The 27,254-nt window shown below is 38.2% G+C and overlaps 1 protein-coding gene and 1 pseudogene across 1 annotated transcript in view; one reads left to right on the forward strand and one right to left on the reverse strand.

The window, feature by feature from the left end:
- The window catches only part of PLCL1 (phospholipase C like 1 (inactive)), a 415,950-nt gene that overhangs the window by 117,123 nt on the left and 271,573 nt on the right, over nt 1-27,254 (reverse strand).
- The window catches only part of LOC110213284 (homeobox-containing protein 1-like), a 53,791-nt pseudogene that overhangs the window by 18,506 nt on the left and 8,031 nt on the right, over nt 1-27,254 (forward strand).

Genomic DNA, 27,254 nt, shown 5'->3' on the forward strand with positions numbered 1-27,254 from the left:
GATAATGACAGAATATCAGTTGGTGTGGGTTTTGAACAATGCCCTAAAGTTTTAAATTTAGGTCAGATATTTCACAATCTAGATGGTATCTGACAAAAGCAAAAACAAAAACGCATTTTCTCTGTAACAGAGTCTTCTCATGAAAATAAGTTTTTTTGAAGATTTCTAAGCATTTTAATTATAAGAAGAACAAAGAAATTTCTCTACCTGTATGACATAGACACTAGCAAAAGCCATTGTTTCACCAGATCCTATACTGGCCCACTGTAAGATTATACTTTCCCAAAGGTCTTTCTATGCTCAGTGATTTCCAGACACAGAACTTTATTCACAACCACACCTAGGGCACAAATTGAATCCCTAATGATAATTGCCAATAATCCTTTTTTAATAGCAAATGGAATGCTAGTCTTTCTTAATGGGACACTTCTCATGCTAATCATCTTCATGCTTACTGGCCCAACTTTGCGGTCCATGTTTCCTTTGGAGATGAAACAATTTGATCCATTCTCACTCTCAAAGGTTGTAAAGTCAGTTCCACAGATTTTGAATTCATTTTCAAAGCAGGGATTATGTTCTTTATACTAAGAATTCCTCATCATGACAATACCTTTAATGCTCATCATCCATCAAGTATTACATATAACTTTGAGGGCAGGGACTGTCTTTTGCCTCTTTTTATAACCCTAGTGCTTAGTATAATGCTTGGCATATGGTAGGCATTTAATAAATGCTTATTGACTGCTTAACCAATATCAGTCATGTGTACACAAATATTCCTTAAATACTTTTTACCTATTAATTTCATTTTGACTTTCAGATTCTGTTTGTTTGCATGTTTACTCATATTTTTCCAGCCTATTTCTTGATTTTGGACTTCATGCAAATTTTGGGTTCTCTGATCACCTTTAAGAGCGATGTCTGGGGGGGCAGCTAGGTGGCAAAGTGGATAAAGCTCCGGCCTTGGAGTCAGGAGACCTGAGTTCAAATCCGGCCTCCTACGCATGACACTTACTAGCTGTGTGACCCTTGAGCAAGTCACTTATCCCCAATTGCCTCACCAAAAAAAAAAAAAGAGTGATGTCTGGGGGGCAGCTAGGTGGCACAGCGGATAGAACACCGGCCTTGAAGTCAGGAGGATCTGAATTCAAATCCAGCCTCAGACCAAACACTTTATATTTACTAGCTGTGTGACCCTGGGCAAGTCACTTAACCCCAATTGCCTAAAAATAAAAAAAATTTAAAAAAAATTAAAAAAAAGTGATGTCTGGTCTGAGCTTCTGTCTTTTATGTCCTTCTGCTACTTTCACAGATCAGTTGAGGGGTGAGAGGGTAGGGTAATCTAAGTTTTTAGTGTTTCCAAGGTGGTGTGATCTGGGGACAGGTCTGTTCACTTCCTTCCTCGTTTACTAATTCCTGACCTAGTTTGGGTCTGCTGGCTTATGTGTGACTGCATTTCCCTAGACTATTGCTGGGACTCAGTCACAGTTGACCTGCTGAGAAGATCTGCATGTTTGAGATGACTGAACTGCTGCCCCCAGCCCACCTAGTTTTGGTCTCCTTCCCTACTTTATTCCATTGGAGGCTCATATGCAGGCCTCTAGGTTAGAACTGTGTCCCACTCTGTATTTAGGCTCAAAGCCACATAGCTAAGTTTCTGAAATTTGTTCCTTGCTCATGACGTAGGTGGGGTTCCTATCCCCTCAGGACCATGCCTGCTCCTCTTTGCCCTGGAACAGTGACATAGAACTGAGTAATAGGCAACAGATCTGGCCAGATGGCACTTATTCCTTCTCACAGTGCTAGTTCAGGGGTCCCCTTACCATCCTTGGGCACTGGGCTGTTCTTTACCCCTGCTATCCATCTGTTGAGGCACCACTGCTGCCGTGTTTTCCTCCTGTTCAGCCCCCAATCCAGTATCTACAGGACTTTCTATCTTCCTAAGCTGCCCTGGGCTGAACAAATGACTCACTGTGACTTTTTCTTGGCTTTTTCTGATCTGAACTCTATCTGGCACTCTACTACCAAGGCAAATCTACTACCTCTTACTCTGCTTCTTGACTCTGCCTCCAATGTGGTCCACTGTGGAAGATCATTCATGAAGGCCTGCCTGTCTACATCTAATATACTCACTCCGGAAGCCCTCTGTATCTCTGTAAAGTTTTATATTAAAAATAAAACTATGTATGTATATGTGTAGTTACACATACATACATATATATGTGTGTATATATAAAGAGATGGGGGGGCACATGATTTGGTTGCTGCTATTCTTCTGCTCACTTTACTGGGTGGGAGGGGAGGGGGAATTTAAGATTTTGTCTATGCTTTCATGTCTTTCTCTCCTTCCGATACCTTGAGAAATAATGCTTGCTAAATTCTGCTACCTCCAGCACACAGCACCTCTAATTATATTTGGTCTAGCCTAGCTGCTTTTCTCATCTTTGTTCTCTTCAGTGCCATTTCTACTTCCAGGGAACATAATCAAAATAATGGTATTAGAGTCCAAATATGATAGCTCTATGGTCATTAATGGTGAAAAAATAAATTAATGGCAACAGTCTTCACAGATTTTCTTCTCATTTTTCATTTATTTGTTGTTGTCCTTTCATGGTTTCACCCTAAAATTTTCTCCAGATGATTTGTTTAGGTGGATCTCTCACCAAGTTTTCTTAAATTTGCTTTTCTATCCACTGTTTCCTTCTGTTTTGAGTAAATATTGCTCATAATCTTCCGTCATTCTTTTCCAAAAGGTTTTACAGATAAATTTCTGTTCTAAAATGGTGTTGCTCTTGGATGCTATGTCCTTTCACTTGGCAAAGAGACCAAATAGTTGCTAAAATGGTTTTTAGATTCTTTGGATCTCCTTGATATAGACATTGATACACATTCACTGTTTAAACCTCTGTCTGAAATTTTCATTATGGTTATGTTGTGAGGATGCAAGTACATGCAGTAACTGAAGAAATGAAGTTGAGGAAAATGCAAAGGGAAATGGGGAGCAGTGTGGTGGGTGCAAATAAGGAATTACAGGAGGAATGGAGTAAAATATGCAAACAGAAAAATATATGACTAGTCAAAAAGATGGACCAGTTATGTATTGAGAGTAAGGGATAAACTAAAGGAAAGCCAGTATATTCCACTGGAATCCATATAATATCAAGACAAAAGGAACATCCCCATTAGCCTGAAGGGAACCCCAAATAGGAGATGAATGAAAATTACACAGGATAGACAGTCATGGATGGCTTAAAAACTGCATCATTGGAAAGAATACCCACACTGATAAAATCAGAGAATCACTGGAATATTGAAGAGCACTGGAGCATAAGATGCAGTAGTAGGCTAATAATAGCCTTTCTAAAAGGCAAAGATCCACCAGCAAGATCTCCATGTTTCTAAAGGGAAGAGTATGATTTTTATCCATTCACCATTCTCAAAGCTACTGCGAGAGAACCAATCTTACTGGACGTGACATATTTAGAAGTTATTTGATGAAAACATCTGGAGCATATAGTGAAATACTAATAACCAGCATTTATGTAGCACCTACTATACGAGAGGTACTATGTTAAGTACTTCACAAATCTCTCATTTGATCTTCACAACAACCCCAAGAGATGTGTTATTATTATCTCCATTTTACAAATGAGGAAACGGAGGCATTCAGAGGAAAAGTGACATGTCCAAGGTCACAGAACTAGTAAGTGTCAGAGGCTGGATTTGAACTCAGGCCTTCCTGACTCTGGGCCCAGTTCTGTATCCACCAGTTACCTAGCTGCCAAAAGCCTTTGGATGATACAATTAAAATACTGTTTTCACTTCTCTGCCATGATATCCTTCGTCACATTTTCTTTTAGTCTTTCCAGATGATATCTCAAAACTTTATTTCAATAGAATGTGTCTTCTGCTATTAATTTATAAACATTTCCTTTCACGGGGTAATATCACAAAATGTTAGAGCTGGAAGGGACCTAGAGATCATCCAATTAAACGCCCTCATTTTACTGATGAGGAGACAGAGAGGTTCCCAATAACACATAGCTATTACCTCTAGGATCAAATAAAATCTGTTCAAAACTGAGGAGGCTGATGGCACAGGGAGTGGAGTAGACTCGGAGTCAGGAAGACCTGAATTCAAATCCAGCCTCAGATACTTACTATTTATGTAACGCTGGGCAAGCCACTTAACCTTTTTGTTTACAGATGAGTTTCCTCATCTGTAAAATGGGATAAAACTAGCACCTACCTCACAGGGTTGTTGTAAAGATCAAGTGAAATGACATATGTAAAACATTTTTCAGACCTTAAACGCTATATGAATGCTAGCTATGGTTTTTATCACACACCACGTTCCCTTCCACACATTCCATCACCCAGCTACAGTGGCATATTGCTATTCCTCATACACTTACTCTCAACATTCTGTCTTCCAACTTCATAACTTTGTGCTGGCTGTCCCCCATATCTTGAATGCTCTCCCCCTTCATCTCCGTCTTCCCGACTTCCTTCAAAATTCAGCTCAAATCCCACTTTCTACAGAAGGCTTTTCCCAGTTCCACTCACTGGTAGGGCCTGCCCCGAGATTAGCTTTCATTTACCCAGGATATGTATCTTATATGTGCATAGTCATTTGTATATTGTCTCTCCCTAGAAGAATGTGACTTCTTTGAACATAGGAACTATATCTTTGCATTTCTTTAGGTCCCTCTGGTTTAGCACAGGGCCTGGTATACAGTAGTGCCTACTAGATGCTTGCTCAGTGACTGGCTGCCAGATTCAGGGCCATCGCATGGATCTCTTGGCTCCCACTCCAATGTTCTTTCCACTTGACCAATATGCCTTTCATTAGGCTCATATCTATCATTTGATAATGATGAGCACCTAATTCCACATTTTAAATTTCAAAATGTTATTCAAGTTTTAAAATGCCAGACGAAGGTGTTTGTATTTTATCCTAGAAATGATCATACGACACCGTAGAAAGAGTACTGACTCTGAAGTCTTTGGACCCAGGTTCAAGTCCCACTTCTGCTGACTACTATTTTTTTATCTTGGGCAAGTCATTTAAACTTACATGGGCCATGGGAGCCCTTTGCAATGAAGATCTATGACTCTAAGGCAAAGTAGAGATTCCCTTTGAAATATGGCATCATTGGTCAAATTCAATGAGTTGAACTTAGTTACTGGGTACATGCTATCTACCTAGTCTTGTGTTAGGCCTTGTGGAAAGACATGAAAGAGGTAAAAGATACAATCCTTTACCCTAGGGAATTTCCAGTCCAGATGGGTAGAAATGATATTATATACATGAAAAGTTAAACAGCTAATCAAGTCAATATATTAGGTAAGTAAATAAAAGTTACCAAGAGAAGTGCTTTAGAAATTCAGAAAAAAAAAAAGTAAGATCCACGTGGCCCAGAAGGCTTCATGGAGAAGGGTATACTTAAGCTAGGTCTTGAAAGATTTAAATTGATACAGATTAAGATCATGATGAGGTAGAAAGAGCGGTGTATCTGGAGTCAGGAAGAAGTGAGGTTCAAATCCTACCTTAAACACTCACTAGCCGTAAGACAATGAACAAGCTACCAACTCCCTTGAGCCCTGTTGGCTCATCTGTGGTGATATGGTGATGATATCTTTAGTCTTCAAACCTCAGAATTGTTATGAGGATCAAATAAGATAATATATAGAAAGTAATTTAAATTACTACATGAATTCAGTTATTATTATTATTATTATTAATACTATTTTAGGTAGATAGCATCATCAAAGGTGAGCAGAGTAGGTTTAGCATGGTGTGTTCAGAGAATGATGAAGAGATCAGCCTGGCTGGAGCACAGGATTCATGTTGGGAAATAGTGGGACCTAGGTTAGCATTATATTAAATCTCCCTGAAAGCAAAAACTCAGGATTATTTATCTTTTTATGTCCCCTCACTGCCTAGCACAGTATACTATGCATAGTAAATGCTTAATGAATATTTGCTGAATTTTGAATGAGTACAGATTTTTTTTTTTAATATGCAAAGAGATGAACACAGGCTTCTCTGTGGAAGTTTTAAGCAGTATGGTCTAACACTGGCAGATGATAGAAAAAAATGTGGCCATTTAGCAAGCATCCCTAAGATAACAGCAAAGAAGAAAACTAGAGTCTGTCTTCTTAAAACCACTCTGATCTCAGAGCAGTTTGTTCTGCAGGACCCTCTGTTTTTGCAGAATGTGTCATCTGTATAACTTGAGAATTTTCTCCAGTTAGTCAAGTTTTCATCTGCTTAATGAAAGGTAGTAGTCACTAAGAAGAACAAGCAAAATATAGCAAATATGTGCCTTTTGTTAGTCTAATGAAATTTACATGAAGGGATTGGACAATTGAACCAAGGAGGTTACAATGACACTGTTAATGAGATTGCTACCAAATTTGGAACATGCAGATAGACACTCCTGCTTCAATGAATATAGTTAGAAATGGCAAGCTATTCCAGCATCTTTGCCAAGGAAATCCCAAATGGGGTCACGAAGGATTGGACACAACTGAACAATAACAAATGCTAAACATTTTTTCCTAAAATGCTAAAAAAACAAAACAAACTGAAAGAAGCAAAAGAGTACAGTGACTATACGTCTACCACTAGAAAACTGCATGATTCTCAAATTTTCAAAAACACAGGTTTGCATCTGAAGTAAAACCATAAAGTAGTACACCTTGCTTCTTTTTTACAAACAAAATAAAATGCATACATTGAAATTATCTTTGCCCTATACTCCTATTCCAAAAATGTTGCCATTGTGCCAGTCACATGTTTTTTGTTATTCGGTCATTTTTCATTCATGTCCAACTCTTCATGGCCTCATTTGGAATTTTCTTGGCAAAGATACCACAGTGGCTTGCCATTTCCTTCTCCAACTCATTTTACAGATCAAAAAACTGAGGCAAATAGAGTTAAGTGACTTGCCCAAAGTCATATAATTATTAAGTGTCGAAGGTCAGATTTGAACTCATGAAAAGGAGTCTTCTGATTCCAAGTCCGGCACTCTATCCATTGTATTACCTAGTTGCCACGTTTGGCACATACTAGACACTTAATAAATGTTTATTGGATTGAATTGAAACACCACCTTTTGAAATTGCCATCAGAATCTGGGGAACATTTTCATGAATATCTTCAGTGATGGCTAATCCATATTCCTTGAGTAAATAATTGATCTTTGTGGATCATCTGGAATAATGTCTAATTAATAAGGTAGGTGATCAAATAGGAACACATAATTTTGGGTTCAAAAATGTCCCAAAATGCCAAGGTATGGTTATGAAGTTAGAAGACTATTTATAGACAGGTCCATATGGGGAAAAACTGCATCCTATCTATACTTGTACATTCCTAAGTACCTAAGATGGTGCTCTAGCAGTCCACTATTGATACTTAACAAATGTTTGTAATACCACTATAGACAACTAGATCTAGAATGGGAAGAGACCTTAAAGTTCATGTAGTGCAACTCAGATGAAGAAACTGAAGTGCAATGAGACTAATGATTTTCCTAAAGTCATACAGAGATTAAGCACCAGGAGCAGATTCCAAATCTAGGTCCTCTGATTTCGAAGTAATTTTTTTTTCAGTTGTACCATGTTGTGTTGCATTGTATGGCTTGCAGGCTGTATGTATGCATATAGAAATATATGTATGTGTACACATATACATATACATATATATACACAAATATATACACATATGCATATGTGTGTATAGATATAGATATAGATACAGATATAGATATATAGATATGTGAACAAAGGAAGGATACAAGCAGTTATTCAGTGTCTGCCGTGTACCAAGCACACTGTTATGCACTTTAAAAATACCATCTCATTTGATCCTTACAATAACCCTTTACAGGTAGGTGCTTTTATTATCCATGCTTTATAGCTTAGAAAACTAAGTCAAACAAAGATTTAAGAGACTTACCCAGGATCACATAGCTAGTAAGTATCTGAGGTGGGAAAGCAAGATCTTTGGAATAAGTCCACCGCTTCTCAAGGTAAAAACCTTGAAAGGGATCTCTCCTTTAGGTGTCCAAGTTTTGATGCATATGTTTAAAATACTCACTATCCTTAACTTCATAATCACACAAACTATCTACTTACAATCTAAGGGTGTATCTCTTTCAGACTTCAGGTAGCAAATTGCAGATCAAAAAGAGACAAGTCATTATGACAAGAAAATGTAAGGATTCACACTTAGAAGGCATTTATAGAGGATAAGTTGTTTTCAGATGTGAATGGACTTGGTAAAAGAAGGTAGGCTTTGAACAGTTCATTTGCATGTGAAAAGTCCAAGAAAGTCTAAGCAGCCAACAGAATCAATAAACATTTCCCAAGGGTATAGATTGCTTCTGTGCCTTTTCCCCCAGCTACTCATTTTCTTAGACCAATGAAAGATCAAGTTTCAGGAAACTGAAGAACCCTGAACTCCAGAGCTGTTTGGTGATTAGGAAGATGGTCTTTATCTGGTTATGGCCCACCCAGTAGTGATGAAAACTTGGGAAACGTACTGGATAATGACCATAAGTTAGGGCAAGTTCTGTCACTAAGGGGATGCAGTCCTAAACCAGGAAGAGTAGCTGAAAGGAAAAGCTTAACTTCTGCAGATTCACCTCCTGCCCAAGAGGTAGCAAATGTCAGACTGAAGAAACAGAACTTGAAAGACTTGAGTCAGTCCTAGGCTAAGAATCTTTGTTCTTTGTCCTAGGCTAAATGGTAACCTAGCCAAGGATTCCAGCTTAAGCTAAAGGTAGTGGAGACTATAGCTACTTTACAAGGAGTAAGTCCTGGGAGTCAGGGAGAATGGATCATCCAGCAGGAATGATTTATCCTGTGAGGAACAAACCCTACCCACAACCCATCCAGCCTAGGCTTTCTCTGTGAGAATTCTAAAAAGAAAGGATATAAAAGGCCTGCAATTTTAGATCTGTAGGTTGCCTGGGCCTCATATGTTCACTACATAGGTGCCTTACTATACTTGAAGTTTGTGTCCCCTTTCCCCACAGAGCATCTAACTGTGGGAAAGTATAACCCAAGTTTATGTTGCAGGGGAGGGATTTAAATAAATATCTTTGCTAAAAACTACTTGAGGGGCGGAGCCAAGATGGCAGAGTGAAATCAGTGACTTGTTTGAGCTTTCCCCCAAACCCCTCCAAATGCCTATAAAAAAATGGCTCTAAACAAATTCTAAAGCAGCAGAACCCACAAAAAGACAGAATGAACCAAATTTCCAGCCTAAGACAACTTGGATGATTCATCAGAAAGGTATATCACACCAGGCGGAGAAAGGAGCGTAGTGTGGCTGGGCGCAAAGGCCGCAGGGCACCTGGAGCAAGCCTCAGAGGGCTGAATCGAGGGCAGCTGTGGCGGCTTCCAGACCTCTCAACCCACAAACACCAAAGACAACTTAGAAGGTCAGTGGGAAGAGTCTGTTTCTGCAGTGAGAGAGGAGCTAGGTCTCAAAGTCAGTTTCAGACCACAGAGCGTGGGCGCTGGGGTGGTGCTTATATCCTGAGCTTCCGGCCCACAGACTGAGGGGGAATTAAGCGGCTGATCAGAGGGGGATTGCAGGGATCTCTTTGCCAGTGCTGAGGCAGGAATCTCTTGTTTTGCCCGTGTTTGGATCTGGGTCACAGTTCTGGGCGGAGGTCCTGAGGCGAGGAGGAGCGCTGGCAGTGTGGAGCTTGTAGTGGCAGTGGAGAGGAAACCTTCCTCACAGTTCCAGGACAGAAAGCAGTAAACACCTTGCCCCTTGTCATACCACCTTGCAAGAACTGAAAATTTACAGGTCCCTTCAAGTATCTCTGAAAACAGCTGTATAAACCCCCCGAAGGTTGGGACAGTACACTCTCCACATTGGAAGCAGACTCTTACCTTAACAAAGAGTTTAAAACTCAAGTAATTGGCTGGGATCATAAGCAAGCAGCACAAAAAGAGTCAGACTATATTACCTTATTTTGGTGACAAAGATCAAAGCATACAACCAGAAGAAGACAATAAAGTCAAAGCTACTACATCCAAAGCCTCCAAGAAAAATATGAATCAGTCCCAGGCCTTGGAAGAGCTCAAAAGGGGTTTTGAGAAGCAAGTAAGAGAAGCAGAGGAAAAACTGGGAAGAGAAATGAGAGTGATGCAAGAAAATCATGAAAAATAAGTCAATAGCTTGCTAAAGTAGACCCAAAAAGATACTGAAGAAAATAACACCTTAAAAAACAGCCTAACCCAAATGGCAAAAGAGGTCCAAAAAGCCAATGAGGAGAAGAATGCCCTAAAAAGAAAAATTGGTCAAATGGAAAAGGAAGTCCAAAAGATTACTGAAGAAAATACTTCCTTAAAAATTAGAATAGAGCAATTGGAAGATAGTGACTTTATGAGAAATCAAGATACTGTAAAACAAATCCAAAAGAATGAAAAAATAGAAGACAATGTAAAAACTACTTGAGTCTACTAGCTAACTATTAAGGGCAAAAACACCAGTGGTGGCTTGTGATCTGGAGTTCAGGGTTGTTTTAGAAAAGTGGTGCTACATGGTATGCCCTAGAATCCTGGGAATAGTTATCCCTCTGAGGACCAATTAATCAGGTGGGGATGTAAGTTGAGAGAGTAGTCCAGAGGAGCTGCTATGCTATGTTTACAAATAAATAAATAAATATTTCAATTTGGTGATGCATCTTTTAACAACATATGAGGCCAGCAAAAGATTGTGTTGTTTGAGGATCGGATAAGTTCAGAAAGACTTATCCCCAAGTCGGTCCTAAGGCAAAGAATACTTTGGCTACAACAACTCTGGAAAACCACCTACTAAATCAGAGAGGGATTTGTTTTCCACATCAGAGAAGGAATACACACACTAAGAAAACACCAGATCCTTGAAAGTACTGAAGTACAAATTTTGATTATGATTCTAGGGATATTGTGTGTATATATGTGTGTGTGTGTGTTGTGTGTGTGTGTGTGTATGTGTGTACATGACCACACATTTGTGTGAGTTATGCTTTTTTTTTTTTATCAAATTATGCCTTCCTAATCAAGAGAGATTTTTTTATGTGTTAGGGAACTACAATTTAATCAAGGCTTTTAATTTGGATAAAAATAGCTCTTTGTGAGAAACCTCAGGATTTTTTAACTGTGAAAATAAATAAAGCATCTTCTGCTCATTAAGAAAAGCAGGTCGTTAGAATGATTCACAAGTTTAATTTTGCTACTTAGTAGGTGTGATTAAGAACGTAATTGAAAAGCAAATACAAAATCCCCTGAGATATTGTGTTTTGTTTTGCTTTGTTTTTTTAAACCAGGGCACTCACATATGCCAGGTGCAGATTCACACAAGAGCTAGAAGTGTGTTGCATCTTCAGGTGTGAAACTATTTTTAACATATTACCAAGTGTAATAAGAGGCAGGTAGGGGACAAAATCTTGAGGAGAAATAATGATGACTGATGGAAGCAGAGCTGTGTTCTTGACATTGTTGCTAAGGTCTAGAAGGCAGGGACAAGTTGTGTGGCTTGAAGAAGATACTGATGCTGATACAAAACATAGCGTAGAAGGCTAATCAAGAACCACAGCCAGGTAATAAAGCTACGTTATTAGCACTAGCTCTCTCCTCTGTTGGCTAGGGAAGCTAGAGTAGATACCGATTCTAAAGAATTCCCTTAATTCTAACAGTCCCTGAAAGTTAAAGATTGTAATACCCTTCACTCATCACACTTAACATCACCACCAAAGATGTACTTGTACAGTCAAGGTGGGTATCAAAAGTGGAGTAAAGCAAACAAAAGGATGTCTAACCAAATAGCAAAATTTGAATGATAAACTCCCTTATAATGACCGCCCTTACTACTGAATATAATACCGGATGGCCAAATGAGAAAATTGCCAAGATTCGCCCTTAAAATACCAACACACACAACTGCCAAATGTATAGGTTATTTAGGTAAGAAGTAACAATTCCTCAATTGTTCTGGATTAGGGATAGAATGCAGTGGGGTAAAGAATAAATTATCAAAGGCTTATCTAGGCATTCAGGGTAATGGAACAACCCTAATAGAAACTCAAGAATCTCTTTTTAATGTCCATGAAAAATTAAAAAGCTGTATTTTCCCCTAAAGCCCATCAAAGTTATTTTATTAACTAACAGTGGCTAAGAATCACAAAATACCCAGAACCTAATGAGGGAAGGACAGAATAAAATTTAACCAGAAAACTACCCTAAAAAATATATGGTTACTAGATGTTTCTCTTTTAAATTTATTTTAATTAAACCATTATATATAATCCATAATTATTAAAGGATAAACACCACACAGTCTAGACAAATACTCCTTTATTGTTTTAAATCTTAAAAGCTTTCTTATAGCTTAGAATGTTTCCTATTTCCAATTGAAAATGATGCATCGTAGTTCCATTATAATCCTAGGCCAAGGAGAGACTGAAATTTCAACAGCCCCTTTCCATCTGAAGCAAATTATTCCATTTTCCACTTGGAACGTCCCCATCCCATTTGACTTTTTGCCATATCCTTGGAGGCTGGCTGGAAAGCCTTCATAAGCTAAAGGCTGCCAAGATGTTAAGTCCCACTGTGTTTGCAGGACTGTGCATCAGCAATGATGAAATAAGGGTTGGCTTCAGTGTTCTCATCATCAGTGAAATATAATTTCACTGGAACAATCCCAGCTTTCACCATTTATTAGAAAGGGAATAAAAGAAGAGGCAGTACAATACTGTGGGAAGAGCATTAGCTTTATATTTAAGGAACCTGGTTTCAAATTCCAAATATGATACATGTATGACCTTTGATAAAATACTTGCCCTCACTGGGTTTCAGATTCCTCAGCTGTGAAATGAGAAGCTCTCCGAGCTCTCTTCCAGTTCTAGATTCTATGAAAACAGATAAAGTTGGCCCTAATACCAAGTGCCCAAAGAAGGACATCATGCTGCTTTACAACACAGTGCAGTATTTAGAGCACTGAACTTGTAGTCAGGTTCTGACTTCAAATCCTGACTCTGTTCCTTACTCTTTCTTTGATATTAGGCAAATTATATAACCTCACTAGACCTTAGTTTCCTCAGCTGTAAAATGAGTGTGTTTGATTACATGACCTCTAAGGGCCCTTCTAGCTCAACATCTATGTTCTCTGACTGACTGGATTATTTTGGGTTATGTTAAGCATCGCCATAAAAACTCTAAGAAGCAATGTGGAAGACTGTATAGAGTTCTGGTCACAAAATCAGGAAGAGCTGGGTTCAAATCCCATCTCCAACACATACCAGCTATTTAACACTGGACTGGCATCAGTTTCCTCAACTGTAGAACTGAGATGATACCTGCTCCACAAGATGATCACAAGGCTCAAATGAAATAATAAAATAAAGTTTTGTAAAATTTTGGTGCTCTATAAAATGTCCATTATTACAATTAATTTGCTTCCTCATCAGAGCACGGAAGTGAACTTGGATTCTCAAAGATTATGTCAAATAGCCTAAGCTCTGCCCCACCGGAAAGATTTGAAGCATAAGTTCATTGAGAAATTGTGTAAGCGACATAGAAGTGACATAAAATGACTAGCCTGGCTAAATTCAGAGGGGCTTATCACCAGAGAGTTGGTCTCCATATGATAAATGTTTTTGTTGTTTTAACCTACAATTCATGAAACTATCTACTAAGGTATAGAGGGACTTATGATTTACTTCAATGAAAACTAAATCATAGATACAAACATTAACCCACACATCATCTTCCAATTACATCATTTGTTGTGATAATACAGAAATAGCTGGGAAAATCACTTTCCATATGAAAGGCACTATCTTAGACTAAGTTGCAGAGGGATTACCAGTCTGTTTCATTTCAGGGAATTTCCACACCAGAGAGCTCTCAGGTTCTAATGCTTCTCCCCAAAAAAACAGATTTAACTGTGTGATCTTGGTAAAGTCACTTAACTTATCTTGACTTCCTTAAATTGAAGTATTATACATAATAGAAAAAGTACTAGGGCAGCTAGGTAGCGAAGTGGATGGAGCACCGGCCCTCAGGAGGACCTGAGTTCAAATTCGGCCTCAGACAAATAACACTTACTAGCTGTGTGACCCTGGGAAAGTCACTTAACCCCATTGCCTAGCCAAAAAAAAAAAAGAAAAGAAAAAGAAAAAGCACTAGTCTTAGAGTCAGAAGGCCTGAGTGTAAGTCCTGAAACTGCTGCTTATTAGCTATTGACCTTAGGCAAGTCATTTGGTTCCTATAAACCTTAGTTTTCTCATCTGTAAAATAGTAATAACATTACTACTTATGATTAATAGTATCAATAGTATTATTAATAATTGTGTCAATTTAATTAATGGTGTTATTGGTTAATAGTAGTAATATTAATAGTAATAGTAATAATAATAATGGTAATCTACTTGACATGGTAGTTGACAGAATCTGTGAGAACATTTTATAATTGTAAAATGCTACAAAAATTTTTATTATATTATTCCTGATCCAACCCTATGCTAGCTCAGCATTCAAAGAGATTAGATGCAACTTGGAAGGCAAATGAATGCATTTAACACAGGGATAATCCAAGTTTGTGGTTATTAGGAACTTTGCCCTAAAATTAGGGGTTGTTTGAGATTCAGAGTCAATGACTTCATTGATTGACTTGAGGACACATCTGGAAGAGATCTCTCACACATACATGTTTACAGTAGTCCTTGAGGTCTGTGGATGTGAAGGGTTGAAAAGGTTAAATCAATTGGTTCTGTGCATCTTTTAGCCCCAAGCCCCTCAATAGTCTAAAAAAACAGGAAGTGAGAGAATTGCACAAGGCAGGTCAAAGCAGGGGATGTTTCTTCCCAGAACCTCCGACCTGTACAATGTGACTAAAGAAAAAAAAGTATCTGGGAAGAGAGGAGTTTGGATAGGGTGTCCATTTCCTGTTTTTCTTCATTTATTAGCCTCCCTTCCCCATTCCCACCCCATCATTGCCACCACATGACACTATCTGACTTGCCAAATGATTGTTCCATCCTGCAGCCACTCTGGGACTCTCCACATGGAGCTGTTGAAGATGCAGAATGGACCAGTGAACTCATCATTCTTACACCTCCACCAACAGCTTGGAAAAGTGGATAACTGAATCTTGGTTCAAGTTTGGCTCTCTGCACTGGGAGCCCCTTTCACTAGACAGTCTAAACTTCAAGGATCTGCCTTTTGGCTTAATAAGTCTGAACCTGATCTAAAATCTGGACCAGGTTCTTCTGTAAGCTATTTGGATGTTAAAATGAATCCCCTCCCACAGTGCTTCTCTGGCAAAAAGCTATCCTGGCAAGAGTAACAAGCAAGCTCATCTTAGCTCCCCTCTGTGAAAAGCTGCTGCATATCTGGCAGAGGAAGATGCTTGAGCAGCCAGCACTGTAATCCACTCTACTGCAGGGCCTGCCCAAATGGTAGTGAGAATAAACCAAGGTCAGGGAAGTCTGTTCCAGGCTCAGCGAAAGGCCAAAGGGAGATCCCTGCAGAGCCACACACAGTTCTTTTTCCTCTGAATTGACCCTCTAGCCCTTTCCCAAAGGGAAAAAAAAAAACATGCAGTCCTGTAAATACTCCACTGTAATACAGAAAAGTCTCTAAAGGAAATGGGAAATGGATAGTAAAGCAGAGGCCAGAAGACCCAAAAGATTCCGCACCATAGCGGCTCCTAAAACAAACTCATCATCTTCTATCCATATCTGGTTCCCCTTCCCTGTTTCTTTGTCTCTGGCAATAGCATTCCCATTATCCTAGTTGATCTTCCACCTCATACAGTCAGTCTGTCATCATGTCACCATACTTTCTCAAGTATCTCTTTCCTCTCTTCTCCATTCATGCTGCCTTCACCTTTGTCCATGTCTTCATCACCTCTTGCCTAGATTCTTTCAGTAGCTTCCCTGCCTTATCTCTCTCTCTCTCTCTACCACATTCTACACATTATAGCCAGTCTAACCATCCCAAAGTCCCACTTTCTTTTATTTTTAGCAAATAACTATCCTGTTCTAGAAACTCTAGTGGTTCTCCATTGGCTTTTACATCAAGTCCAGGATTCTGCTACCTAACCCTCAAGGTCCTAAAGAACCTGTGTCCATCTCATGATGAAAAATGCTATCCATCTCCAGAGAAAGAACCAGTGAATTTTGAATGCAGATCAAATAATATTTTTCACTTTCTTTATTTTTTTCATGGTGGGTTTTTTTGGGCCTGTATTCTCTTTTACAACCCGACATATAGAATAGGTATCTACACAATTATATATGTATAACCTACATCAAACTGCTTAGCATCTCAGGGAGGAGGAGGAAGAGAAGAGAGGGAGAGAATTTGGAGCTCAAGAATCTAAAAGAATGAATGTTAAGAATTGTTTTTACATGTAATTGGGGGGGGAAATAAAATATTATTCAAGAAGAATTTCAAAAGAATCTGTGTCCATTCTAAGTTGCTAGCATAGTTCTCATCATTATTCAACACATACCTTCTATTATAAGCAGAGCATCCAAAACTCCAATCCAATCTACTTCAGGGTAGTGTAAATAAAAACCTCTACTTCCCTAATACGGTTGAGAATAAATCAAGACTTCTTACACATACTGTGCTAATTCTAATCTCTGTGCATTTATTCATATCACTTTTGAGGCTGCTTCCTTCTACCTATACAGTATAAAGTATTCATTGACTATTTTAACTCCCAGCAAATTCTCCCTTCTCTAAACTGATGGTCTGCTTGACATCATTTACACCTGATCATATGCCATTGTGTACTAGGTTTTGATTGTTCTATGTGTATTAATTTGACTCCCAAACTGGGTTACAATTAAGCTCCTTCAGGGCAGGGACTTTTTTTTCCAGTTGATGATATGAGAAATAAAGTGCTTTCAAAGGGACTAGCCCTTTTGGTAAATAAATTAAATAAAAATGGAGGGATAGAACATTGAGGAACCAGTGGAATGCAGAAAAAAGATAGCAATATGATTGCCGTGATGACGTTCTGATAACTGATGAAGACTAGCAGACAAAAGAAAAATAAATTTCCTGCACTCAAGATTATGTTCTATGAGAATAATATCTATGTATTTAAGTAAACTCGGGTATTCTGAAAATGAATAAGGTACTAACACTAGAAAGGTTTCCCATAGGAAGTACCCTTAGCTTTGAAGGTAATCTTTCCTAGTTGTTAATGTTTCTTCATTTTCAGATTACCTCAATATCTAGCAAAATGAAGTAATTTATACATTGTAGGTGCTTAATTGAATTGAAGATGCTTGTTGAATTGAAATGAACTAAAAGTTGAGCTGAATAAATACGATGATATTTAATAATAATAATCTTATACTTGGGATCAAATATTTTATTTCACAAGTACAAGATAAGGGAGATATAACTAGATAGCATTTTGTCTGAAAAAGATACAAAAATGGAGTGAGCTGCATTAGGAGGAAGCAGATTCCCAGTACTGAGGGCATCTTCCAGAAAAAAGATTTTATAACCACTTTAGGGAGTCTCGTGCAGGCATGGATTGACTAAATGGGCCATGAGGTCTCATATTTTAAATTCTATTATTCTGTGACTCTACAGTGATGCAAAAATATCACAGGAAGGTATTCAAACCCATATCCACCTCTTTGTTCCAGGTAATTGCCTAAGACATGAAGAGAATCTGTAGTGTTCAGTTAGGCCTTTCCTACATATCATGGGAATGAGCAATTGTCTACTTGTTAGGATTACATTGTACCAGGAAAGCCCCACTAACCATATGGATACTTCCTCTACTAAGAGCTGGTGCCTGAAACTCTATGGTTAGAGATTCATTACTTTAGCCACAAACTTCAACTATAAATGAAAATGAGGTAGTAACATAAACTGTTGTCAGTTTTTGTTTTTGTTTTTATTTTTTATTTTACAACTTAGTGTGAAAAAGTTTCCAATCCATTCACACAAATAAGTTTTGTTAGGTGGAAAGGGAATGATTATGAGGGAACTAGATCCAGTATGAGGGAAAGTAGCCATCAAGTATGAAATAGGATGTAGAATGGAAGATTGAAAGTGCCAAAGAAAAACTTTGACAACCTCCCAATTTGTCCTAGGGGAAGCGCTAGTGATCAAAGCCAGTACTTTTGCAGGGACAACATAGGAATACTTGCTCCAAACAAACCGATTCTTGTTTTTGCTCATTTCAAATACTCACACACTTGCAATCAGAAGCATTCCCAAGTGTTATCACACTGTACCGAAGTATAAAGAGACATATGATGTTCTGGGTAGATATTTTTCCTCCCCTAAAGTCTATACTACTTATTAGTCTATAAAAATGATGAACCATAGTAATCAGAGAGCAGCCTTTTCTTTTTAATTCATCAAATCTGTTCAGCTATATCTAGTGTTGAATCTACAAATCTTTTTAAGTGTAAAAAACTCAATATTCCAGCTTTCATCCTTTTCTTCAGATCTTTTCCTAATAACTTCATCCTTTTAGTCCTTCTCTCAACCAATCATAGAATCAGACATCAGAGGTCATTTGTCTAACCCCTTTATTTTTAGATGAGAAAACTGAGTTCTGGTGTGGATAAGTTATCTGCTCAAGGTCACATAATAAGTAGCAGAGCTAAGACTTAAATGCAGGTCCTCTGACTTGAAATCCAGCTCCCTTTCCACCATCGGCAGGCAGGCCTACCTTGCTGAAATGCCTGACAACTTAACTGCATTACTTCTCTTCAAATCAGGAATTTGGTTATTTGAACTTCAAAGAGACAAAATTGACTCCGTTAAGTCTCCACCTTCTAGCTTTATGGTTGGATCTTGAGATTTCTCCTTCTCAAATAATTGTACTGCATGCCACTTTTCAAATCAGACTATTTTCAGAACAATCTGTTTTAACTAAAAACAGCTCTCAGAGGTGTTGATTGGCTAAATGTAGCTTAATCTAAGATTGTATGGACTTCCTGAGGGTAGCATCCTAGAAATTTATCGACAGGGTGAGAGAACATAAAAAAAGAGACCAAAAAAACACAAAAAAAGCAAAGTGAAAGGAGTAGATAATATAGAGGGACAAGGGAGAAAAATGTAGAAATCAGTCCATCATCAAGTTTCTAATCTGTGCTAAGCACATCGGGAAGTGTTGAGTTTACAAATATAAAAATGAAAGACTGAGAAAGAATGTTGGGAAAAAGAGAACTCTCTCTTTCTCTCTCTCTGTCTCTGTCTCTCTCTGTCTCTCTCTCTCTCCATCTCTCTCTCTGTCTCTCTCTCTCTTTTTCTCTCTCCTGTCTTTCCCCGTGTCTTTATGTCTATGTGTATCTGTCTCTCTGTCTCTCTCCATCCCTGCCTCTCTGTGTCTCTGTGTCTGTTTCTCTGTCTTTGTCTTTCTCTCTCTCTCTGTCTCTCTCTTTCAATTATTCCCTTAGTTCCTTGATGTTTATTTTACCCCAGTTACTCTTTCATTGTGCCCCCTTTTTCAATCATGAACAAATCCCCTCATATCCTCCACCTTCCTGCTTCAAGTGAAACTTGACTTCCTGTGTCAAGCTAAAAGCACATAGCTAATTCCTAACCACCTCACCCCTGCACTTGACACCTCCTTAAGTCATGTCAACAAGGCACTGTGTTTAAAGAAAAAAATTTAGTTAAGACATTGTCCCTGTCTTCAAGTCTACTAGGAGAAAAATCTACAGAGTGATTAAAGGTAGGGAGATGAGCAATTGGAGCGCCATACTCAGAACATAAACAGTTTGCTCTGCCTGCTGCTATATAGATATAGATAAATATATAGATAGATATTCTCTTAACTGTTGCTTATTGACTTACTGTGCAGTGAAAAAAAAGCCATTTGGTTGATGAGATGGACTGAATCTGCACACAAAAGGCAATAGCTATCTGTTTCAATCTCTTTCTTTCCTAGTTTAAAGCATTTCCATTGGTAATTCAAAGCAAAGAAAGTTGTAAGATTACAGATGGGGAGAGAGGAAGCTAGTGCTAGCCAGGTTCCTTTATCCTTCCAGGCCCACAAGGAGTTGTGAATACCTGGTGCCTCTATATTTTTGTCTCTTTGTGGTTGTTCTTTACTGTTCTTAAGTGAAAGAGTATTGGCAACAACACTGTGAGCTTTGAAAGACTGAGAGAGCACTTCACATCTACACCAAAGTTTGCCAGGATGAAGGCTTGGTGAGGCACTATGGAGCCTTGCTGGAGCTAACCTAGAAGTGAATTGCTCTGAATGCTGGGATGGCATGGCCTACAGCAGCAAGGGAGTGATTGGTCCAGCAGTTCTGCCACATTTGGAAATAAACTTTGCAGGGCAAATGCACTGTAGCAACTGCTTTAAGTTTGAACCCATTCTTTGCAAGAACAAAGGTAACAGAAAGAAGCGTGTGCCGTCTAGTTTGGGGGGAGATGTTTTATTACTTCTGCTCCTGCCATATCTTTTCAGTAATCATTCCTTTGTAAAAACTACTTGATGTTAATTGCTTATTGATGAAACTGAGATAACTGGTTAAATTAAGAATAAGGTGCCTATTACTGGGTCATCAAAGTATAGCTGTGGATTGATATAGGGGATACAACACTGGCTTGAACTAGAATTAGAAGATACCCCAAGAATGGCTGAATGGATTGTAGTATGTGAATATAAAGATATTTTTGTGCCATAAGGAAACAATTTCAAAGAATCCTAGGAAGTAGGAATTGATTGAGTGAAGTGAGCTGAACCAGGAAAACAGTTCATACAATGAAAACACCATTATAAAGAAAACCAAGTTTTAATGACTTTAATAACTCTGATCAGGGCAATGACTAGCTACCTCTCCAGGACATATGATGAGACATGTTAACCATCTCCTAACAGAGAGGTGATGGACTGAGTTTGAAGAAGAGATAGACTTTTGGTCATAGATACCGTGTGGTTTGTTTTTTGCTTTACTAGGATTATTTGTTATGGGGTTTTCTTTTTTTCTTGTCTTCATTAGATACAGTGGAGGGAAATGGGTCATAATGGTGACACCAAAAAAAAAAGTCCATTGAAACATTTAAAAACTGCAAAGAAGTATACAGACAATAGTTTAGAAGCAAGCACAGCCAACAGTGGGGCAGTTTTAAAAGTAACATTGAATTTGAAAAAAGCAAGCAGTACAGAATAGATATTTACGCTTTTATGTATAATCCTATTTTGTGCTCTATTTTGCATTTGGAAATGTTCTTTTTTTAGTGGTTAAGTTCAGATTAATTTTTTTTAAAAGAAGACATTCTAACCCCTCAAGGGTGCCCCTAGGACCCTGAGGGAGAGATATAGCTAATCACCCTCTGGGGACTTGACTAAACAGTGGTGTTGAGATGAGGACTACTGGAGTTTATAAAGGCTAAATCGTTATTTGCAGATATTTTTCCAAAGGAAATTAGTCCTAAAATAAATACAAAGTGTATCAAGCTCAACTGAAAAACACTAGTAAATTCATTTTTTTTTGTTTCTGTCTGTATTTGTGATTTCAGGAAAAGAGCAGGTTCATGGTCAGGAGACCCATTCTACCAATGGAAATCAGCAGCTGCCCTACAACCTACACTGTTAAAAAACTGCCTGTTACACTGAGAAGTCTTGGTCCACTCATAGCTGGTAGTGTCAGAATTATGACTTGAACCTAGGTCTCTCTGATTTGGAGGGAAGCTCTCCCTCCAAATCCTGAAATAACACAGTGGAGTTTGTAAGGATTCGTTAATATGTTGTGTTGTAAGGCTATGATAAGATATGTTAAAATATCCTTCCCTAAAAGCTATTTTGTAGGCACCATTTCAAAGAGATTATTAAAATAGTTCTATTTTCTTCTCTAGTTTCTGTTATTTAAAAGTTTTTTTCAGATGATTAATCTCTATTAGATTATTCCCACTTCTACCACTCAAATGCCCAGTTGCTTTATTTTAACAAACACATGTACAAAAGTGTCTGAAGGGTGTTTATTCTAGACTAATCAGAGCCTGATCAAGAACCTGGATATTATTTTTAAAATTCAAGAAAGTTCACTGGAATTTTTGCTTAAAGTCTGTAGGCATTTTGGGGTTAAATTTTATTATTGTATACTTTAAATTTTTCCTCAGTCTTTCCTGCCAAACTGAAAGGGGCCTCTCTCTAACCTAACAGGGCCTCTGAAATGTTCCAGTTTGGGAGAAGAAGAAAAAAATCATGGCCTTGGCAACAGGGAAAACTGCATGAGGAGGGAGCAGTTTCCACACCCTCAACCAGATGGCTACAAGCCATAGCCTTCCAATTTATGCCAAGCACCACCACAGCCAAATTTTCAACTACACTTAGTGAACCCTCCCATCCCTCCTCCACCCCACTGGCACCAAACACACTTCTGGCCCCAATTCAACCATGATGCCTAGTGTCTCTTTTATCTAAAGCACTTCCCACAGCTTGAAGACCAGCTGTTCCATATTGCAGTTGTGGACCATCAGCTCTTCATATTTGCCAACCTTTTAGCTTCATCTCACCTTGGCACTCTCTTTGCATTCTCTTCTCTGAGGAATCTTTCAGCCTCCTAATCAATCATTACTTCCACAGGCCTCCTCAGTTTAATCATTCTGTAGAAGGTGCCTTCTATTAATATTGATGAAGAAAGAGTATGCCCCCCACACAGCAGTTGCCTGGCACTGCTAACTTTCAATCAAGAGTCATGAAAGATGCTGTGACTTAAGGCCTAATGAGCTAGGAAGTCTGAGATCTGCTTCTGCTGCTGCGGCTGCTGCTGCTGCTGCTACTGAGGCTGCTGCTGCTGAAGGGAGACCATTCAGCTCGGTTTTCCTTTTAAATTATTTAGAAACCCTGCCTGAGGTGTTGGAAAACAGTGTCTTCTCTCAAGGGAATTTACTGTTATAGGCATATTGAAAAACTTGCCTTTTCATAGCCACAATGTGGGCAACACTCATTAAAAAAAAAAAGGTGACATTCATTGGAAAACGGTTCATTTGGGGGAACAATAGCAAAATAGAGCTCGGAGTTTCTCTTCTTCACTTTCAGACAGTTTCCAGGTTCATTTTCACTGTCTGGCTCATCAGTCACAAACCACAGAGCCTTGATTATAACAAGATGCCCTGTATAAATTATGTATATCATTAATTAATATTTGTTGAATGAATAAACAACAAATGTTCTGTATGTTTTCATCTCTCCACTCTGTGACTGTCTGGCATTTTGTTCTGAAGGATAATCCATAGGTTATATAAAACATAGCTCTTGTTTTGGTTTTAGTTTTTAAAAATCAATTAGCTCACTTGCCTTAAAGAAATATTCATTCCTATAATGGAAACAAAATAAGGATTGTCTTATTCTCTATCCATCTCTTTATGAATAAGTCAAAAAGAAAAAATGCCATAGGCTCAATGCATCCTGCCAAATAAAACCCAGTGCTCTGGATTCCACTCACAGAGCTCTGTAATGTAATGTAAATGACTGTTAGCTAAGTAATCTGACCAAAGTGGTCTAACACCTACCCAACCTGATCTTTCATTCTACCCTAACTCTCCATTCCAGTCTATTGTCTCTCAGATCATCTCTCCTTATTCCTTCATGTCTTTTTTCATTCTGTTCTCTCTTCCTATAGCACTGCCCACCATACCCATCTATCCAAATCACGCTTCCCTTGAGACCCAATTCACCTCCCATCTCCTCCATCAAGTCCCCTCTAGTTATCGATTTCTTCCTTTTCTAAATTCCTATTGCATTGGCAATCTGTATTACTTTGACGTAACAAGGAGGTTTGGGGATAATTTTCTGCTTCCATCATCCAAAGTAAATGGAAAGATTTCTACCCATAACCTTTCACCTTAACTCTTTTTGCAGTGACTGTCCTTACGTCATCCACTATAGTACAGCACACAAAATATTTTAAAGCAATGTAAGGTAAACTGAAGGCAAAATTCCATAGAAATTACATAAGTTGTAGTAAGTGGTTTCATGTTATTTAGCTACTTTAGGAATATGTCCACACAATAGATCAACTTCTTGCATTTATTACCAGTTCCCCAACCCCTTACTGCCATCCCCTAAGTCTATATCACATTTGGGTTGTTTTATTTTGTTTTTCTCTTGGCTCCACTGGCCCCTGAAGAAGCAGCTCTTTTCAGTCTAGATCCTAAGGTCTTTATTCATCATTTCTTCATGGAAACTATTCTCCTCAATGCCACCCAAGTCCCAACTCAGTAATGTCTATAACTGGACAAAACTCCCTTTCCCAATATGTGATCTAAGCTAAAGGTCTAAGAAATATTCTCTAGCTTTCTCTTATTATTTATGACTCCATAATTCCTCTAAAAATCCCAAGCCCCTTACCCATAGCCACCCTCATGACATGGCACTCATATTCATATTTCCAGGGCTTATTGTTAAATGTTAGCATATGCCATTTTCAGAAGAATTGTTTTTAAAGTTTCTGCATCTTAGTGACTAGCATAAAGCTTTGTAGATGGTGGTTCAATGAATGTTTGTTGAATGAATCAATGATGTTTTAGCACGTACACAACCCAATTTTTATTATTCTGGTCTCAGCAAGACTAAGAAAACTTTTGATCCACAAATATCTGTGGGGGTTGCTTGTTTTGTTTTGTTTTGTTGCAGGGAAAGCTTTCTAACAATTACACAATTTAGTACCTGATTTCATAATGTCTTATGTTCAGTCCCACCTACCAGAAGATCAATTAGGGGCTGCGGCTACCACACCAATACCATAGAAAAACGGTATCCAAGGAAATTCTGGAAATTCTTTAGTTTATCAAGTCTTGTGGGATAAAGGCACATTCTGCCAGCCCCTTTTGTAGGGCCTTCACAATGATAGACTCCAATATTGAATACCAGTATTATTAGCAACTCCATTTCCTGGTTCATCCTTCAGGTTTGGTATTCCAATGAATTCTAGCTTGATCAGGCATGACCTATCCTTTGTGTGTGATCATAAATTGTACTTTGCCTACTCTCCAAAGGACGGTTCTTCCCTGGACCCTGTTGGTTGGCTTTATTCACAGGTTGATGCTAGTCCTGTCCTTCAAGAAGACAAGTACAAAATCTTGCACATTCCTCCAGTTTAGTGGTTCTTGACTTTTTTGTTGGCATGGATCTCTGTGCTAGTCTGATGAAGCCTACAGCCTTCTTCTCAGAAAAATGATTTTGCATGCACAAAATAAAATACATGGAATTGCAAAGGAAACTAATTTTATAGTAATACAATTTGTAAACAGGAAGATTGCTATCATATGCAATCTTGTGGCAGATTTAATATCTACAGTACAAAGCAGTGATGAGTGTAAATGCAACAACTGTAACATAACATGAAAATATCTGATTTCTATTGATATGAAAGTCATAAGTATAAATAATGCTACTGCACTTTATTACCTACTTCATAATTAGAGGAAATGCTAAATTCCAGTTAGAAATTAGTGAAAATAAGGATGTATCTTTTTTCTCACCCATGTTTAAGGACTCCCTGAAATCTCTCCACTCCTTGGGTACCCCGAGTTAAGAACCCTTGCTCTGCTTCCATGAATGCAAATTTCACCTCTCCCATAACACTGTAATCTTTGCAAGCAAGAGATAATGGTTTTTATTTGCTTTATATCATCCTCAGGACCTAAACTGACTGAATATTTATGATTTATTAACTGCTATGGATAAGTGTTACCTGGAAATATTTTATGACTATCCAAAGGTGGGAAAAATAACTATGTTCCAACAAAACTTTCACTTCAGCTATGAAAGCATCCAAACATTTAAATGATACTTTGTCATTGTACCCATCACCCACTCACCTCTTCTCAACAAGTATTTATAATGCAAACAACCCACTGCTATGTGCTTAAGACTTTGGAAGAAAAGAAAAATAGAAAGTATAGTCTGTAGTCCCTTCCTTCTATGAACTAAAATCACTGATTGAAAACCATATACAAACACATCGACATAAAATTTTGTAACATAATACAGTTAAGCAGAAAAATGAGTGGTGGAGAAATTAAGTGTGTAGGATAGGCCTGCACCAGATATGTCCCATCAAAGGATTTCAGGCGGCCCATGAAAAATATAGAGGATGTTAAAGAAAGTAAAGATGTCACAAGTACTTTGTTTATATAGCAAGGTACTTGTTTCTTTCCTTTCAGAGCCCAGATGAAAGACACTTGCTCTAGGTGTTCCATGAATCAAGCATTAGTCCCACACTACAACTGTAAATTCTTCAGGCAAGGGGCCATGCAATACTACTTCTCTTATACCATCCTTCAGTCTCTTTCAGATCACTGCTTCCTAGATGTTATCTAACCAACTCTTTCATAGTATATCCTAAAATCTTGCCAGGAATTAAAGTCACATTCACTCGTCCATAGTTAGCACCTTCTTTCACTAACAAATAAAATAGAGACAACAGTTACCCTTCTCCAGTCTTACTAAACCTCTCCCATTTTCCATGATCTTTCAAGTATCACTTTGAATGGCTTGGCCATTCCATCCACCAGTTCTTTCATACCCTGGAATGTAGTTCATCTGGGTGACATGGTGACATGTCATTGACATGAATTCATTGAAGGCCCCTGGATTATTTCCTAATATCTCTCTACGTATCTTGGGTTTCAACTCCACATTAGCCATATTTATTCTGTCTTTTGCAGTCCAAAGATCATTCTCCTTGGCAGAGAAAATGGAAACAAAATGAAAATTGAACTGGACATTCCATCTTCCATTATAATTACCTATATACCCTAAAAAGTATTCTGTTTATTCTTTGATCCTCCTCTTTTCCCTTTATCTCAAGGCTTTGTTTCAAGCCCTGTTGCATCGGCCCTTGTTAGTCCATATAACTTCACTCAATTCTTTCTAAATGTTATTATTTCTGACACTATTTTTGTAGAATGATGCCATACTTTTGTATTTATCTTCTTTTATCGTCCCTTGCTTCTATCTTCTATATATATCTTCTTAAAGTCTTAGTTGGTTGATGAGATTCTTATGCATACACATTAATGTCTTTAGATCTAGAGATAGAAGGGACCTTAGAAATCATCAAGTGCATCCCTCTCATTCTTTTTTTCCGGCTAGGCAATGAATTTAAGTGACTTGCCCAGGGTCACACAGCTAGTAAGTATTATGTATCTGAGGCCAGATTTGAACTCAGGTCCTCTTTAAGCCAGGGCCAGTACTCTATCCAGTGTGCCATTGCTGCCTCCATCCCTCTCATTCTACA

Source organism: Phascolarctos cinereus, unplaced genomic scaffold (genome assembly GCF_003287225.1).
Source record: "Phascolarctos cinereus isolate Bilbo 61053 unplaced genomic scaffold, phaCin_HiC Scaffold_726;HRSCAF=1367, whole genome shotgun sequence".
NCBI classification, from domain to species: Eukaryota; Metazoa; Chordata; class Mammalia; order Diprotodontia; family Phascolarctidae; genus Phascolarctos; species Phascolarctos cinereus.